Source organism: Apium graveolens, chromosome 9 (genome assembly GCF_009905375.1).
Source record: "Apium graveolens cultivar Ventura chromosome 9, ASM990537v1, whole genome shotgun sequence".
In the NCBI taxonomy this organism is placed as follows: domain Eukaryota; kingdom Viridiplantae; phylum Streptophyta; class Magnoliopsida; order Apiales; family Apiaceae; genus Apium; species Apium graveolens.
The window spans coordinates 179504017-179523418 of NC_133655.1; the positions used below are offsets into that span (position 1 = coordinate 179504017).

A 19402-nucleotide genomic window follows, 5' to 3' on the forward strand; every position below is an offset into this window, starting at 1 on the left:
TTCTTCTACCAATAACTAACTATGTTTGATTTGTAATGGTGCGGAATAAGAATATAACATAAATCAAATCACAAAGCAATTAAATACAAGTATTTAAAAACTTTCTGGTGGATTGAACTTTTCCACCAGAGATATATATTAATTAATGAACCCTGTAATACAAATAGTACACAGCTGCTTACAAATTAAATAACAAGAACTACAGAGAAATTCTTTACAGATTTTGATTTTTCTATTTCTCTAGTCTTTCTTGCTAACTTGGATACTTTTCAAGTTGCTACACTTTGGTTTATATATCACCAAGTTACATAATAAAAGACAAGATAATAAGACAAACTATATCTAGTCTAACTTCATGCTGCTACACCTTTCCTTCAAGCATCTTTGAATATCATCTGTTTAGCATGGAAATGCTTCTTTGTTCTCTAAATCCTTCAAACAGACTGCCACATTCCATTTGCATACAATCAACGCATGTGACTGTCAAGTCACTATCAACTGCTCTTTTGAATTTAAACATCCGTTGGAACTTTATCTGAGCATCCGTTAGAACTTTATCTGAGCATCCATTGGAACTCAGGTTGATCATCCGTCGAGACTTGTGTTGATCATCCGTTGAAGCTTTGTAAATCATCCGTTGAGACTGTCTTCTTGATAGTTAACTCTACTTCATTTACACAAGATTACAAGGCATCTAATATTTATAATTAACCATCCTATCTTGCATATCAATCTAGTAGTTAACATAACTTGGACAATCTACAATATTTAGTTCACTAAGCTATCCAAGTATGCAGAAATGTACTACTAGTCTTATTGTTACATAAGCTACTCTTTTAACGGATGTTGATAATGATCATCCGTTGAAAGCTACAAATTCACTTAACTACAATCTACTAAGTGTTTTGATCAAGTTATCATCAAGTACAAAACATATTCCTAACAATCTCCTCAAAATGTGATGGTAGGGCTTTATCGCCTGTCATATTCCTGGAACATCCACTGTTAATGATCCATATGAATTTAGTCTTTTCCATGCACATAATGAGGATTAAGTGTGTTTAGCTACCCAAGTAGTGTTGGGAACTTTCTTTTTTTTCATAGAAGTTGCAGAAGTGGAATTTGAACATTCAAAAACAAAAGCATTCATAGTTTGATCAACATTATCCTTTTTAATTACATATCCAAGGTTGACTTCCTTAAGATCTTTTCTCATAGGTTGTCATAACTTTCATATTGTAAGGGATGTAATCAAACTTATCACAGAAGGAATAGGGATCTTCATCCAGTGCCTCATTGCACTTGCATGCTCCGAATTTTGACTCACTAACAACCTTTTTACAAAGGTGAATTAGGTGATTTGTTGAGCTACATTTATGACATTTCTTCCTTGGAGCATATGTAACATAGGCATAATTGTTTCTCTTGTTTACACCTATTTTTCCAATTCTGTTCTTTTTCTTTTTCACAGTGTTTTCAGTCTTGATCTCCTTTTTTGTGTTTTATTAACTTGATCTACTACAGGCTTCTTCTCACATTCAGTGATGGGAGTAGATTCTGCATCTTTCTTCTCTTTGTCTTCATCTGCAATTTCTTGCTTGATTTCCAACTCTATGTTAGTCGCTAAACACGCGCTAATAATACACACAAGTATACGAGCTCGCAAGTAGTATATAATCATTTCTAGTTCGTTCCCACATAGACTGTATTGGTTAACTAATTAATTCACACACTTAAGCAACAATGTATGGTTTTTATTCAATGCTAAGATGATAACTAATTGAGGTTGTTTATAACTAAGAATTAACTAATAATTATAACTACGAGAATAAGATTGATTGAATTAATAATTATGACAAACATGGGATTCTAACTTTATTAAATACTTCATTCAATAGCCTTATTGATCTTAACCTTAGCATGCAATGGTGATGACACTAATCAGATAACACAAAACTGATAAATGCCAACTTTCATTGCGCGAGTACCATACTAACAGACATCCATAAAAGAGATAGAAGCTGAATAGACACCAATTATATTGAGACCCTATATGTCTATAGAATTTGACAACACAACGGTTTAAGCAGAAGTTATCTATCTTGATTACATAGGGCAAGTAAGATGGTTAAAATTACCTACGAATCATGCATAACAAATACATGAACCTATACTATCATGGCAAGTTCTAAATCCTTAAATTCACTTTCGCTTCATTAAGAATTAACACACTATCTTATAAGTTCATGACACTCATAAGACGAATACACACAACCAATACTAGGATATCATACAATCACCACATACTAAGACATCAATCAATTTAACTAAAGAAATCCATAAATAAATCCGCTAGAACCCCACGATAAAGACTAGCCCATAATCGGACTCATCATCAATGTGGATTCCGATGAAAGCATGGTATATAAATTGTAGTCTTTATAACAAATAAATAAAACCAAGTACAAACAAGAGTATAGGTTCAACAAAACAAGAAACGAGCATCCAAGATTACAACTCAAAACAAAGATTCACAAAAATAAACTAGATCATCTTCGCCTTTGTTGAATTGTGCTATATCTCTTGTCGTCTTCTCCTTGTGCTCTGGTAAGTCTCCTTATTAAAAAATGATCTTGAGTTATCAATATATAGCAGTCCAATTAGCCCAGGAGTCCAGATTATAGAATTGTAATAGAATCAGGATTTTATTATCCCGACACGGTGCGGTGGCACGCTTCATTTGTGCGGGCGCGCTGGCTTTCTGTACTTCGGCGCGACCGCGTGCTTCATCAGCGCGGGCGCGCTGGCCTTCTGCTAAAATTGACTTCTTCCATTTATTCTTGCAGATTCGACCGATCTTCACGAGCTTTTATTCCAACACCACCTAGACACTATATTAGCACCAAAACAATGCTAATTCACCTGATTTCCTAGATAATGCCTGAAATGCAAAAACACTAGAAAACATGTTAAAACACTTAACAACTTGAGTACAAATGCACCAATCCAAAGCTTATTAGAGCATTATAAAGTGTCATAAATGCCACTCAACATACCCCCCAAACTTGAATCGATGCTTGTCCTCAAGCATAAACAGACTCAAAGAACAGGAAATAAAAATGCATGAATGCAACTATATAATGATCCCCATAGAGTAACTAAACCAACCAATAAGCAACACCTCAGCAAATGCAATTATTCGCATAAAGATCAATAAAATCTCTCAAATCAACCTACAACCCAGAGACGTGCGTGTGTGCAAATGCTTATAGATATACTATTGCTACTAGATCGGCAATCATGACTCACTACTTATCAAATCAATCGCAAGTTTATAAATAGAATAAAAGTTAGACTCAAAATAACTTATAACACTTCAATTTTTATATCATAGTTTTTATGGATTTATGCTTTTATACACAATAACACAACACAAGTATGCTTATTTGATCGTGCAATTAGCGAGGTCCACAAAAGACTTATATAATAGTACCCATGTAGCGAGCGTTAGGTTAGCATATCCCAGACTATAAAAGCCTTAGGTACTAGGCACAAAGTCCCCTAAGAACTTAATAAATCGAGTACTAAAGAGCCCACTCGTGATCAATTATACATAACTCTTATTCTTTTTTTTCTTCTTTTTTTTTATATTCACAAATTTCTGAACGAGTGCGTTTCGCTCCATCTCATTCAACCCTAGACTACTCATATAAATATGAGCTGACTACTAACCATTTGACGTCTAGCCTTATTCACAACTAGCAATGAAATCCAATTTCTCTAATTTTTAAATATCCATGTCTTTTATTATTAAGAGAATATCCTAAATTTCAAATATAAACAAGCGATTAAACCTCGATAATCAAACAAATCATGACTATGATCTAGCACCTCTAGCAACCTATAAGACTTAGTGAAATACAAGTGTCTCTAACATGCAAATTAATAATCCAAAAAGACTCAATATCACCAAACACGCCATCACTACACTAGCATCAATATCACAAGTTAATCGGAAAATTATCTAAGGGATTATGTTATAATATAAATGCATGAAACTACATGAACAAAATATCATAAAACTATCAAAAAAAGACTACATGGCAAAATATGCAACTAAAAGAATTAAAACTATCATGAACATGCAAACTATATGAGACTCACACAAACTATATTCCTTCAACTACTACCCCCAAACTTAAAATGTTCACTGTCCTCAGTGAAGGTAATAGTAAGAAATCAGGCATACCTACTGTGAATCAGAATCCTCACCCTCAACGGGTGGAGTGTCAGGCGTGTCTGGAGGCGGATACACTAAATCCTCACCAAAAACTGGCCACTGGATGTCAACACTGGTGGCTCTAAAAGCTGTCCCAAGTTCCTGGGTGAGATCGTGTGCAAACCGACTATGGATATCGTGCATCGTATCCATCCTCCTCACGAGACACATATACTACATCGAACTCAAACCAGCTCTCAACTCTGCTCCTACTGCCTCCTCCTACTGCTGCTGCTGCAACAAACTAGCCTCCTCTCCATATTGAGCTCTCCAAGCTGCTCTACGGGCGTGCTGAGAACCTTCTTCTGTAGCTGCTTCCATAGGCACACCACCTGGAAAATGATCATATGAATAACCAAGCCCCTTAGAATCGGTCTTCCCTCCATACCACTCTTGCATGCTCTGCAGCGTAGCACTATCAATAGGAGCACTGGGAAGCTGAAGCTGCTCATGTGCTGGCCAATAAACTCCAACCACCGCGCAGAACTTCATCACAACTAAAGCGTACGGAATAGCACCTATAGTACCTCCCCTCAAGAATCTCAAAATCCCCTGATGTATCACCATCCCCAAGTCAATGTAATCACCCTGCAGAATACCCCACAGCAGACGAGCACGCTCCACAGTAATCTCATGCACATGCGAAGATGGCATGATGTTAGCACAAATAAAGGAGTTCCAAGCCCGTGCAAACCTGTTCATGCACGCCGCCGGGAATGGGAGCAATCAATAGTGCCCCTCTTGAACTTCCAATGAGTCTTAGGCATACAGAGAGTAGCAACGATAAGATCCAAATCAAAGTCCTTCGGAGTCTTATCGTTTCACGTGTCCTGACCCATCTTCCTTGAGGGCTACTCAATCACTGCCCTGATAGCATCAGCACTGTACTCTACAGTCCTCCCCCTCACCACTGTGAACCCATTATTCTCTGCCTTGGCATTTACATAGACCTCCCGCACAACACTTATAGGCACAGCAACGGGAGCCTCACAGAAAGGTACCCAGCCCATCTCGAGAATCATCTCTAATAGCTTACCATCCTTCCCTGATGGTAGAAAACCTCGCTCCTTAGCAATAGGCTTCGAGAGAAGTCTCGTGTACTCCTCAGCCTTAGGAGTAGAAAACCTGGGCCTCACACCACCCGCAGATGAAGAATCGGTGGTGCTGCTGTCAACTTGTGTTCTTTGTCACTTGAGTGCCATCGAGATTGAAGAAGAAAGAATAAAAGCTTAAGTGTTTAGAGAGAATTTGTGTTTGAGAGTTTGTGAATTGGTGGAGAAGTTGTGCGTAAGTGTATGATATATAGGTGGAGAGGTGTGAATTCTATAAGGAATATAAGTGGGAATTGATTATGGGAATCGTGGGAATATTTGAATTGATTAGGAGAGGGAATTATGGGATGTGAAAGAGTAAAAATCGGGTTGGAATTGATTTTGGTATAAAAGTCCCTATTTCACTTTTATTATTGCTTCTTCTACCTACTAATGTACAACATATTTGGGTTGCCTTTCAAGAAGCGCCTCTTTTACGTCGCTAGCTCGACGTAGACTCTTGTGATCAAATGTACAATAAAACGGCACTAACCACCTCGCGGTTTGCCGTGTCACCATAATAATGCTTCAACCTCTGACCATTTACCTTGAATGCTTGGGCCGGATCATTTTCAAAAATTTCCACCGCTCCATGTGGAAACATAGTTTTGACAATAAACGGCCCTGCCATCTTGACTTCAACTTACGAGGAAAAAGACGGAGACGAGAGTTAAATAAAAGAAATTGTTGCCCCGGCACAAATGACTTGAGCAATAGACCCCTATCGTGCCACCTCTTGACTTTCTCCTTATACATTTTATTATTCTCATAAGCTTGAAGTCGGAATTCATAAAGTTCATTTAATTGAAGCATCATCTTCTTTCCAGCCGCATCTAAGTCCGGATTCAACTTTTTCAAAGCCCAATATGCCTTATGCTCGAGCTCCACAGGCAAATGACACCCTTTACCATAAACCAACTAAAACGGTGACATTCCCAATGGAGTCTTATATGCTGTTCTATACACCCAAACAACTTCATCAAGCTTCAAAGACCAATCCTTCCTTGATGGACACACCACTTTCACTAAAATACTCTTGATCTCTCTGTTAGATACCTCAGCTTGACCATTCGTCTAAGGATGATAAGCCGTAGCAATGTGATGATTCAAATTATACCTTTTCATCATAGCAGTGAACTTGCGATTGCAAAAATACGACCCCTCATCACTGATTATGACTCTTGGAGTTCCAAACCTTGTGAATATCTGCTTGTGAAGAAAATTAAGTACCACTTTCGCATCATTCGTTGGAAACGCCTTAACTTCAACCCATTTCGACACGTAATCAACCACCAACAAGATATACTGATTGTTACAAGACTAGACAAATGGCCCCTTGAAGTCAATTCCCCAAACATCGAAGACCTCAACCTCGAGAAGCGCATTAAGAGGCATCTCATCCCTCTTAGACATATTACCCACACATTAACATCGATCACATTTCAAAACAAATTGATAAGCATCATTAAAAAACGTCATCCAAAAGAAACCTGCTTGAAGAACACGAGATGCTGTCTAATCTCCACCATAATGTCCTCCATAAGCCGTTGAGTGACAATCTCGCAAGATCACCCCCATTTCGCTGTAAGGAATACATCTCCTGATAATTTGGTCAGCTTCTTGGCGAAAAAGAAACGGCTCATCCCACATATACCACTTCACCTCATGTAGAAACTTCTTCTTTTGAGCATAAGATAAGTCGGGAGGCATGATATTACTCACAAGGTAGTTCAAAATGTCTGCAAACCACGGTTCTTCTTCTTGTACTCCAAATAGTTGCTCATCAGGAAAAGACTCATTTATCAATGTCTTATCTAATGAAGTAGCATTAGGATTATCTAAACGCGAGAGATGATCGAAGACTTGATTTTCAGTTCCTTTTCTGTCCTTGATCTCTAGTTCAAATTCTTGGAGCAAAAGAACCCATCTAATTAATCTAGGCTTCGAGTCCTTTTTTGAGACGAGATATCGAATTACGGCGTGATCAGTGAAAACTGTCACCTTAGTCCCAAGTAGATAAGATCGAAATTTCTCAAAACCATAGACAATAGCCAAAAGCTCTTTCTCCGTAGTACAGTAGAAACTCTTTAAATTAATACTCGTTAAATTAATAAACTCTCTAAAATAATAAATTTGTCCAGTCCCAACTTGAGCCAATGTAAAAAATTGAAAAACTCGATAAAATAATAAGATAATAATTTTTCGGGAAATCCCTTTATAGCTTTTAGTCCCAAGAAAATCATAAATTAATAATTCATATGAACTGAAAAAATATATTACACCTTATTGAAATATGATTCAATAGTTATTTTTTTTATTTTAAAGTTCAAGTCTATTTGGAGCTTATCTCTAACTTTTCTTATTGCATCCAATAACTCAGGTGTTGTATTTTTGTATTATATCATAAAGTCGTGAAGAGTATTCGACGCCATAAGAGCTTCCTTTCTCATAACAGGCTCTAAAGACACTGTATCATCTTCGCTGTCATCATTTGTATTATCCTCAATGATAGTACCCACAATATCTTCTAAACTCTGAACCTCAGAACATGCTTCATTTTCACCTGGGTAGTTCATTAGATTGTTGATATCCATCTTATTATGATAGCTACATTGATTGATTATAGTCTCGAGGTCTTGAGTTTCTTCATTAAAAGCGGGTTCATCCAAATTTCTTGCAACGTCACTAGTTGAACAAATTTTACAGTGTCGGAAACAATTCACTATTGTTTCTTTTCGAACATCTATCATCCAAGCTGGGATTGCCAAATTGATAGCATCAAGGACATTTATCTTCCCTGGATCAAATTGTCCTACCTCATAACCTTCCAATATTTTACGATATAACCTTCTACGATAATGCATCTTGAAAGCCCTTATTATCCCAGCATCGCAAGGTTGAATCTTTGATGTCATGTTGGGTGGCAAGAAGAACAATTCAACATTTTTTAGCCCTTCAATATTTTTTGGATGTGCTGGACAATTATCCATCACAAGCAGAACTCTTCTACCATGCATCATTTGGTCAAATGAACGAACATATTCATCAAAAAACACACTAGTCATCCATGCTCTTTTGTTAGCTCGATACTGACAATCCAAGCTATTCATGTTGATATTCTTGAAGCAACGAGGCTTTGCATATTTCCCAATAATCCATAGAGGGATTTTTTCAGAGCCATCTTCATTGCAACAAATAACTATCGTAAGCCATTCTTTATCTTATTTTCTTCCTTCAAGTTATTTTGTTTCCTGTGAATGATTAGCTTGTAGCCTATAAAACAACCCAGTTTCATCCATATTGAAAACATCTTTTACAAGGAATTGATCAATTTTCTCCCGAATCGATACCAATTTCTGCTCCATTTCTTGTACATCAACAGACCCACTCTCGCCAAAATGACGAAATGACTTTATGTCATGCCGCTGCTTGAATTTCCCAAGCCATCCTATAGAGAAGTTCAAATCTGAATCATCGTGAGGGTACAAGAGTTTCATTGTTTCTCTTGCCTTCTGCAAAATTAATTCTCCTGTGATATTTACTCATTCTTGATGCTGGAGAAACCTGTTAGGGCGGAAAACATGCGCTAATAATACACGCAAGTATACGCGTTCGCAAGTAATATAGAATACTTTCTAGTTCGTTCCCACAGAGACTCAGACATTTTATGTTCAATTAACACTCACTCACCAATGTATAATTACTTCTCAATGTCAAGACAATAACACTTAGATTTGATTAACTAATTATTAACTAGAATTAACTACAAGAATTAAACACTTAATTGACACTTGAATTAACAATATTAAACACACATGATATCACAACTTCATTACTACTTCCTTCAATAGTTATTGTTATTACCCTCAGCATGTAACGGTGATGATATTAATCGAACAACACAAAACTGATAAAAGCCAACTTTCATTGTACTAATAGCATTCTACCAAGCATCCACAATTAAGATAGAAGTTGAATAGTCATCAATTATGTTGAGACCCTATATGTCTACAGAATTTGACAACATAACGACTTAAGCACAAGTTATTCCTTATGATTACACAGGGCAAGTAAAACAGTTAGAGTTACCCACTAATCATGCATACACATACATGAACCTATGCTAGCATGGCAAGTTCTAAACCTCAAGATCCACTATCGCTTCACAAGAGATTAACACCCTATCTTATATGTTCGCGACGCACATAAGATGAATAAGCACAACCAATACTAGATATCATACAATCATCACACACTAAGGTATTAAACAACTAACTAAAAAATTCCATAGTAAATCTGTTACGACCCTATGATCACGATTAGCCCATGATTGAATTCATCGTCACCATGGGTTCATATGAAAACATGATAATAACACACGAGAATAATTAAATAAACTACTTATATTAAACCAGAGTACGTCACAAGATTAATTAGGTTCAAAGTAAAGAAAACTAGCATCCAATGTTATAACGAAATAAAGAATCACAAGAAAATATGCTTCCTCTTCGTTGCTATGTGCTAAAACGGTCTTCTTCCTTATCTCCTCGCTCCTTGATTGATACTACGATTCAACACCACGTGAAATATCTCTGAAAACTACTTATATAGAAGTCCCACAAAACCCAGATATCTCAGAAGTTGGAAGCTCAACAGAATTAGGAGTCTAAAAATAATTATTCTAATTTTACGTCCCTGAGCAGCCGCTCAGCAATCCTGAGCGGGCGCTCAGCTTCCAGAGCGGTCGCTCAGCAGAGCTGAGCGGGCGCTCAGACCCCTTCTGGAAAAATCTCTGTTTTGCTCCCATTCTTCGCTGCATTCTGCTCCTAACTTCCCACTTGCAATGCCAAACACATGCCAAAACTTATTCTTGATGAAATCTCTCCACAAATGCAAGTAATACCCTGAAATGCATAAACACTAGAAAAACGCATCAAATACACAAAATAATTGATTTCAAGACATCAATTTAAGCTATTATAAGACGTTCTAAGTGGTATAAAATGCCACTTATCACACCCCCAAACTTAAATCGATGCTTGTCCTCAAGCGTCACGGACTCAAAAACAAAAAAAAAACATGCATGAATGCAATCTATATGAAATGCAGCGATCCCCCTTACTACGACCAAACCAACCAATTCACGACATCTCAACAAATGCAATTAGGTGAATAAAGATCAATCAAATCATGCACACTAACATGCAACCAGAAACTTGGTGTGTGCGGATGCTTAACATATATGCTTCGAAACTAGATCAATTATCATAACTCAACTATCCTCAAGGTAATCATATGATTATACGAAGAATAAATTTCTAGGCACAAAATGACTTATAACACTTCAAGATTACTGGAGCTTATTACGGAATCGTGATTTTTATTTAACACAACAATAATGCTTATTTGACTGTGCAATGATTGAGATCCACAAAAGACTTATACAATGGCATCCATGTAGCGAGCGTTAGGTTAGCAAATCCCAGACTTTTAAAGCCTTAGGTCATTAGGCACAAAGTCCCCTAAGAACTTAATAACTCGAATACCAAAGAGCCCACTCGTGATCAATTATGCATTAACTCTTTATTTTTATTTTTTTTCTTTTTTTTTTATTTTTTTCTATTTCTGAGCAAGTGCCTTTCGCTCCATCTTGCTCAACCCTAGACTACTCGCATAAAAATACGAGCCGGCTACTAGCCATTTGACGCCTAGCCACACTTAGCAATAACTTCCACTTTTTACTCCAATTTTTTTTTCTTTTCATGCCTTTTATCACTAAGAACCTATTATAAATTCTAAGCATAATCAATAGATTAACGTTAAAAACTATCAAACCATGACAACCATCTAGTCCTTAAGCATTCTCTAAGACTTAGTGAAATTACAAGTGTTTCTAGCATGCACGTCAACCTACAAGACTCAACATCACTCTAACACTATCACTACACTCGCATCAACATCACAAATTAATTGGTAAAGCAACGCAAAAGGGATCATGGTATATGCATGAGCTACATAACATGATAAATAAAGCAATAAAAATAAAAATAAAATAAAATAAAATAAAACTATATGGCAAAAATATGCAATTATATGAACTAAACTATCATGAATATGCAACTATATGACACACACATAAAATATTCCTTAACTACCACCCCCAAACTTAAAATCTTCACTATCCCCAGTGAAGGTAGTAGAAAGAAACACAGGGTATACCTACTCGGAGAAATCATCATCATTACCCTCAGAGGGTGGAGTATCAGGAGGCGGATACGCAGAGTCCTCACCAAAAACGGGCCACTGGATGTCAGCTCCAAGGCCTCTAAAAGCAGTCCCAAGTGCAAGGGTAAGCTCCTGAGCAAACCAGCTCTGCGTCTCGTACATATCATCCATCCTCCTCGACAGCCTCCTATACTGGACATCAGCCATCCCAGCACCCTCCTGAGCTCTAGAAGAGCCTGCCTCATCATGCCCCGTTCTCGCCATGGTAGCACCGCGTGCTGGACGCCCTCCTGGAAGACGATAACCCAACCCATGCTCCTCGGGCTCTCCACCAGTCCACTCCTGCATCGCATTCAGAGTCCCAGAATCAATAGGAGCGGCCAGCAGCTGCAACTGCTCATGAGAAGGCCACTGAACTCCCACTTATCGGCAAAGCTTTGTAATAGTAGATGCATAAGGGATGTTCATGTGCTTCGCTCCCCTCAAAAACTTCAGAATTCCTTGGTAGATGAACTCACCAAGGTCCACATAGTACTCTTCATTCAAAATACCCCATAACAACTGTGCTCGCTCAACTGTAATCTCATGTGCATGTGAAGTAGGCAGAATATTAGCACAAATAAAGGCATTCCATGCATGGGCATACCTATTCATCGCAATCGCCGGAAAATGACGATACTCGTTAGTCCCGGTCTTGAACGTCCAAACCATGCCCGGCCTACAGAGAGTAGCACAAATTAAATCCAAGTCAAAATCTTCAGCAGTCTTTTCATTCCAATTCTCCTTCGTGGGCTTCCTCTAGCGCTGCCCAATCACACGGCGAATCGCCTCAGGATGATAATCCACCGTCAGCCCCCGCACAACAGAAAACCCATTCTTTTCAGCTTTCGCGTTCGCATAGAACTCGCGAACCACACTCATCGGAACTGCCTCCGGTGACTCACAGAAAGAAATCCAACCCTTTTCAGCAATCATTGGCAACAACTCACCATCCCTCCCCGATGGTAAGAATCCCCTCTCCTTCAAAATCAGCTTACCCAGAAGCCTAGTATACTCCTCCTCAGCAGCCCTATCAAACAAACGAGGTCTCGCAGCAGTACCCCTCGAAAAATCAGCAGTAGGAATAGTGCTGCTGCTATCAATCGTCCTGGATCTCTTGGGTGCCATTGAAACTGAGAAAAAGTGCTTAAGATTTGTGTTTTTGAATATGGGAGAGAGTTTAAGGTTTGAAAGTGTATGGGGGAGTATATGGAATAGTTGTATGTATATATAGGGTAAAGATTAGGGTTAAAATTTGATTAGGAGTGGGGTTGAAGGTTAAAAACGTGGGTAATGGAAAAATAACTCGTGGGTAGTGGGTTTGCGTTTTGATTTTTGTATTTTCTGATTAGAGGTATTCCTCAAGTGGAGTTTTCTAAGGATGGATTGTGTGATGTCTATCAAAAAGGAAAGCAGATTAAAGCATCATTCAGGAAGAAGCTTGATTCAACAATTGAAGAACCTTTGCAACTGCTATACATGGATTTGTTTGGACCAGTCAATGTGTTGTCCATTTCAAGGAAAATATATTGCCTAGTAATTGTAGATGATTTCTCAAATTTCTCTTGGACATATTTCCTAAAGTCTAAAGATGAGGCTAGTGAAATCATCATCAATCACATAAGGCAAGTCAATAATCATCCTGATTTCAAAGTGAGAAGAATCAGGAGTGACAATGGAACTGAGTTCAAGAATTTTGCCATGAGAGCTTTTTTTGAAGAAAATAGAATTTTGCATGATTTTTCAGCAGCAAGAACTCCACAACAGAATGGAGTAGTGGAAAGGAAGAATAGATCACTTATTGAAGCTGCTAGGACAATGCTTGAAGAATATAAATTACCAACATATTTCTGGGCTGAAGATGTAAATACTGCATGCTACACTCAGAATATTTCTCTGATTAATCAAGAAAAATGCATGACTCCCTATCAATTGTTCAAGAACAAGAAGCCAGCTCTAAATTTTCTTCATGTCTTTGGCTACAAATGTTATATCTTGAGAAATCAAGCTGATCAGAATGGGAAGTTTGATGCTAAAGCAGATGAAGGAATTTTTGTTGGATATGCTGTTGGTAAAACATATAGAGTCTACAATCTAAGAACCAACATTGTTGTGGAATCAATACATGTTATGTTTGATGATAAAAAGATTGAAGGACTGCAAGATGGAGACTACCATGAGAGCCTTAAATTTGACAATGTGGAGATGGTTAGTGATGATAGTGATGATGAAAGTGATCAAGAAACAGTATCAAAGGATAATGCAGAAAAATCTACTACCAATGAAGCACAAAATTCAACATATGTCGAGTTGTATAATGCTTCATCCGTCAAGAGATAATCTTCCTTATCCGTCAGAAGGCAACCTGCTTCATCCGTCGGTACTCAAAATTCACCATCCTTCGGGTTATCAAAAGAAGCCGGGAGTCAGGATAGATCACTTACAGAAAGCACCCCTTTCTCAAATCAAAGATCCATTAACTCAGGGGGAGTTTCTAACAATCAAAACTTAATCACACATCAAGACAACAATGAGGCCTCGTCATCTAGAGCTAATCTACCTCAACAAAGAAAATGGACAAAAGATCACCCCTTTGAGCTCATCATTGGTGATGTATCTTCTAGAGTTCATACAAGGAGAACAACTCAAGAAGAATGTTTGTACAACAGCTTTCTTTCTAAGGAAGAACCAAAGAAGGTAGAAGAAGCTTTGTTGGATCTTGATTGGATCTTAGCTATACAGGAGGAGCTAAACCAATTTGCGAGGAATAAGGTATGGAAGCTGGTGCCCAAGCCTAAAGGAAAGAATCCAATTGACACCAAATGGGTATTCAGAAACAAGATGGATGAAAATGGTATAGTAGTCAGGAACAAAGCTAAATTGGTTGCTAAGGGCTATTGTCAACAAGAAGGAATAGATTTTGATGAAACATTTGCTCCTGTTACAAGACTTGAAGCCATCAGAATCTTCTTAACTTATGTAGCCCATGCCAATTTCAAGGTCTATCAAATGGACGTCAAAAGTGCCTTTCTGAATGGAGACTTGGAGGAGGAAGTCTATGTTAGTCAGCCTCCTGGTTTTGAAGATCCAAATTTTCCAGAATATGTCTACTATCTTTTGAAAGCACTTTATGGATTGAAGCAAGCACCTAGAGCCTGGTATGACACTTTATCAAAGTTCCTTTTGGAAAATCACTTCAAAAGAGGTACTGTAGATGAAACTTTATTCTTTAGAAATGTTAATGGCTCTAGTATACTTGTTCAAATTTATGTAGATGATATTATTTTTGGCTCTACAGATGAAAAACTTTGCAAAAAGTTTTCCAAATTGATGCAGAGTAAGTATGAAATCAGTATGATGAGAGAAATAACTTACTTTCTTGGTTTGCAAGTTAAGCAAGTTAGTGATGGAATATTTATTAGTCAAACTAAATACATTTATGATCTTTTAAAGAAGTTTGATCTAATGGATTGCACATCTGCAAAAACTCCCATGGCCACTGCAACTAAGCTTGAATTAAACACTACTGAAAAGTCTGTGGATATTTCAAGTTATAGGGCCATGGTTGGCTCACTTCTGTACTTAACAGCTAGTAGGCCAGATATAATGTTTGCTACATGTTTATGTGCTAGATTTCAGGCTGATCCTAGAGAATCTCACTTAGTAGCTATTAAGAGAATTTTCAGATATATCAAGGGAACACCAAAACTTGGCATTTGGTACCCTAGAGATTCTGGTTTTGATCTAACTGGTTATTCAGATGCAGATTATGCAGGTTGTAGAATTGATAGAAAAAGTACAACATGAACCTGTCAATTTCTAGGAAATAAGCTTGTGTCCTGGTTCAGTAAAAAGCAAAATTCAGTTTCTACCTCTACAGCTGAAGCTGAATATATTGCTGCTGGCAGTTGCTGTGCACAGATTCTGTGGATGAAAAATCAATTGCTAGACTATGGTCTGCAAGTTGAGAGGATTCCTATTTTCTGTGATAACACAAGTTGAATTGCCATCACTGAAAATCCAGTACAACATTCAAGGACAAAGCACATAGACATCAAGTAACACTTCATAAGGGAACATGTAATGAATGGTACTGTGGAACTACATTTTGTTCCAAGTGAAAAGCAGCTTGCAGATATTTTTACCAAGCCACTGGATGAATCTACCTTCTCAAGGTTGGTAAGTGAGTTAGGTATGCTTAATTATTCTTAAATCTCTTCAGATAATTTGCAGGTTGTTATGCAGCCAGAAATTTAATTGATTTTTCAGTCTAAGATGGAATTTTGGCTAAGTCAAAATTTACATCTCGACGGATGATCTTTATCCATCGAGTTTGATCATCCGTCGGAATATTGCTTGTAAATAAAAATCAATTATTTTTCTGGAATATTTTATAACTCGACGGATAACAGTTTATCCTCATCCCTCGAATTGTCTTAATCTTAGCCGTTAATTTCCTGAACATTATCCATCAAGTATACTTACAGTTTGTATGCATAACACGACAGATAATTGATGGAATTTTTACAGTTTATTTTTAAACGGTTATTTTAGGCAATTTTCATTGGTTACTTTATATTACTTTATTATTTTTTATCGTTATTTTTGAGATAGTATAAAAGCTTATTTCATTTACATTGCTTTTCTTTTATCATTCTCAAATTATCTGCTCTAAATTCTCTCTTTCTCAAAAGCAATTAGCATCTCAATCTCTGCAATTTCCACTCACTAAAAATGGCACCAGTAGTCAAGATCATGTCACAAACTGGATACATCTATGAGAAGAACAACTTCACGGCTCTAGTTAACAAGGGGATTCAACATTCAAGTGACTACCACAAAATGATGGATTTTGTGAAGAACTGCAAACTCAGCTATGCAATGCTAGAATCACCCACCATCTTCTGTGAAGTTGTTGAAGAGATGTGGACTACTGCTTCATATAACTCGACAGATAAGACCATCACACTTACCATTATAGGTAAGGAATTCTGTATTAATAGTGATGTTATCAAAGCATGTTTCAAGATTCCTGATAATACTGTGACCTCGCCACACACAGATACTAATATAGTTAATATGCTTAATTCTATGAACTATGCTCTCTCTACTTCTAAGTTGAGTGACATTAGGATATTGGATCTTAGGAAGGAATGTAGTTTCATGTGTGATGTAGTGACCAAGGCCTTTTCTGGTAAAATCAGTAATTTTGATTATGTCAATATTTCCATGCTTAATATGCTTTACATGCTATTTATAGATAAGTTCTATAATTTCAATGATCTTTTTTTGTTTGAGTTGGGATTTAAATTAAGAGAGTTAAATAAGAGGGGAAAAAATGTTTATTATGCTAGATTTTTCATGATGTTAGCTAACCACCTCTCTGAGGAAATTGTACTTGAGAACCCAAACAACAAATTAGATTGTTGGGTTCAAGAGAGAAGAATTATTGCATATTTGAACAGGGCAAATCATCATAGAGAAGTGCCACTCTTCTATTTCCCTGTAATGGACCACCTCAGGTAAGTGAGGTAAGTTCATCTGTCCCTACTATTCCAACCTCACAAATTTCTTTGAATACTAGTGTAGCAATGGAAACTATGTCAATGAGCCAACAGTTGCCTACCCAAGCTACTAAATCATCAAAAATTTCAAAATCCAAATCAAAGAAAGCCCCCTCTGGTATCTCCCAAAAGATGCGAGTTGCAAAATCTACCAAAATCAAAGAGGGGAGTGTGAAGGTGGGTAAGGTAGGTGAGGGATAGGGTGAACATAAAAGAAACCCTAAGAATAAGGATGGAGAGTTGAGTGGTTCCCGACCTAGCCACACTGCAGTTTCCCAACAAACTGCAGTGATTAATAAGGATAAAAGCTCATTTCTAGTTGCATCCTCCCAAAAGGATGTGGCTATTGAACAAAACTCTCAGCCAAGAGCACAGGCCAAGAGGGTAAGGGACACTAGCTCACCCCAAACTTATGCCAGAAAGAAGAAATCCAAAACCTTTGGGGATGCACAGGGTTCACACACTGTACAAACTGGTGCTAAAGACACAGTCACTGCACCTTCACAAATTCAGCTTGATGTGGCTCCAATAAATGTGGAGTCACAGCCAAAATCATTAGTTATAGAAGCACCTCAAACATCAAATTCTCCCACAAACTCTCTGGATGTGGACATGATCAACATATCAATTCCTAATTCCCCTTCTTTAACTTTGCTGGGGATGCCAAAATCTATTGTAAATGAGCATCATCTTTTGGATGATTTGTTGGCTCACTTGCCAATTCTTTCAGGAACTATTGAAACATCTGTGCCCAAAATCTCATTAATCCGCACAGAGTCCACAATAGTTTCGATTCCAAGTTCATTCATTTCTACTCTTTCGATGGATATTGCTCATCCGTCGAGTAGTGATTGTATCCCGACGGATAAGCTTAACAGCATTTATCCGTCGGATAGTCAAACTGCTAACCCGATGGATATTCCTCATCCGTCGGGTGTCTCTGCATAACTTCAAATTTCATCTATTATCTCTATTGCAGAAGACTTAGGTGGTAGTACAGTCACTATTAGGATTGAGGGAAGAGAGTGTTATGAGTGAGAGTCTGGATTGCTCCCAGGAAAAAGGAGAGCAAAAGAGTGAAAATATGCAATCCATTCCTTCAGGATTGGAAAAAGAGAGTGAGAGGAGTCCCACCTTAGATGGTGAAGGTGAGGGTGTGAGGGTGGGAAGCCAGGGTGAGACCCTGATACAACAAAAGAGAGAACAAGAGAGAAATGCAGGTACATAGCTATAATGATGGATGTCATTGCTAGTGAGTTAATGAATGTCCAGGATGCAGACAGGGAGGGATTATCTCAGCAATCTCAAGCTGTTATAGATACCACCTCCCTTGATGCTGAGGCATTTACTCACCCTATTCCAGCTTATCAACTTCTAGCTGAACAGGACAATGACAATGCAGAAAGGATGCTCAATTTGGTGCATACCACTCAGTCAATGCTAAGAGCTAAGGATGCCATCACAGCTTTTCCCTCTACAGATGGTGATGTTGATTATGAGACTGGTGGTTCAGCAGATTTCTTTGGAGATGAAGGTGGAGATAGTGAAGAAGAACCATTGGACATAGGGGGGAAGTAGGTTCCAGTTCAAGATCAGGCATGCCATCATGGGCATTTTCAAAACATTGTGATAAACACTACTTCAAGACAACCCTGATCCAACTCATAAATCAGACAAATTATGCCCTTCAAACCTCTACAAATGCCAACACCAAGAAGCTCCTTCAAGCACATCTTGCTTCTCTGCAACTACAACAGATTCAAGGTTTCCAACATGCTAGAGATGTCAACACCATCAAGGGTGATATTGATGAGATGAAAAATGCTATTTCTGATAAGATGGACTCTAAGCTTCCAGAAGCTACAATGCTTGACATCAAGAGACAACTCAGGAAAAATTCTAATCTTACCACAAAGATTGATGCCTTAGATACAAGAATGTCAGCTATAAAAGCATCTCTAACATCCATTCATCTGCATAAAGCCCAACAGACAAACTTGCTTCAGAAACTGGTGGCTGCTCAAACCTTCTCCTCTACTCAACTTGATGATAACAAAAAGGGGGAGAAAGGACCAAGTGAGGGGGAGAAACAGCTTAACATTCAAATTAGTAAAGTAATTATGCCTACAATTGCTTTCACCAAGCCACCAGTTACAGACAGTATTGATCTGATCAATGCAGCAGCAGCCAATTTAAGAGAAGCT

General features: G+C 37.8%; 1 pseudogene; it reads right to left on the bottom strand.

Moving 5' to 3' along the window:
• Positions 1-7646: 7646 nt before the first annotated feature.
• The window catches only part of LOC141685761 (CENP-B homolog protein 2-like), a 70778-nt pseudogene continuing 59022 nt past the window's right edge, over positions 7647-19402 (bottom strand).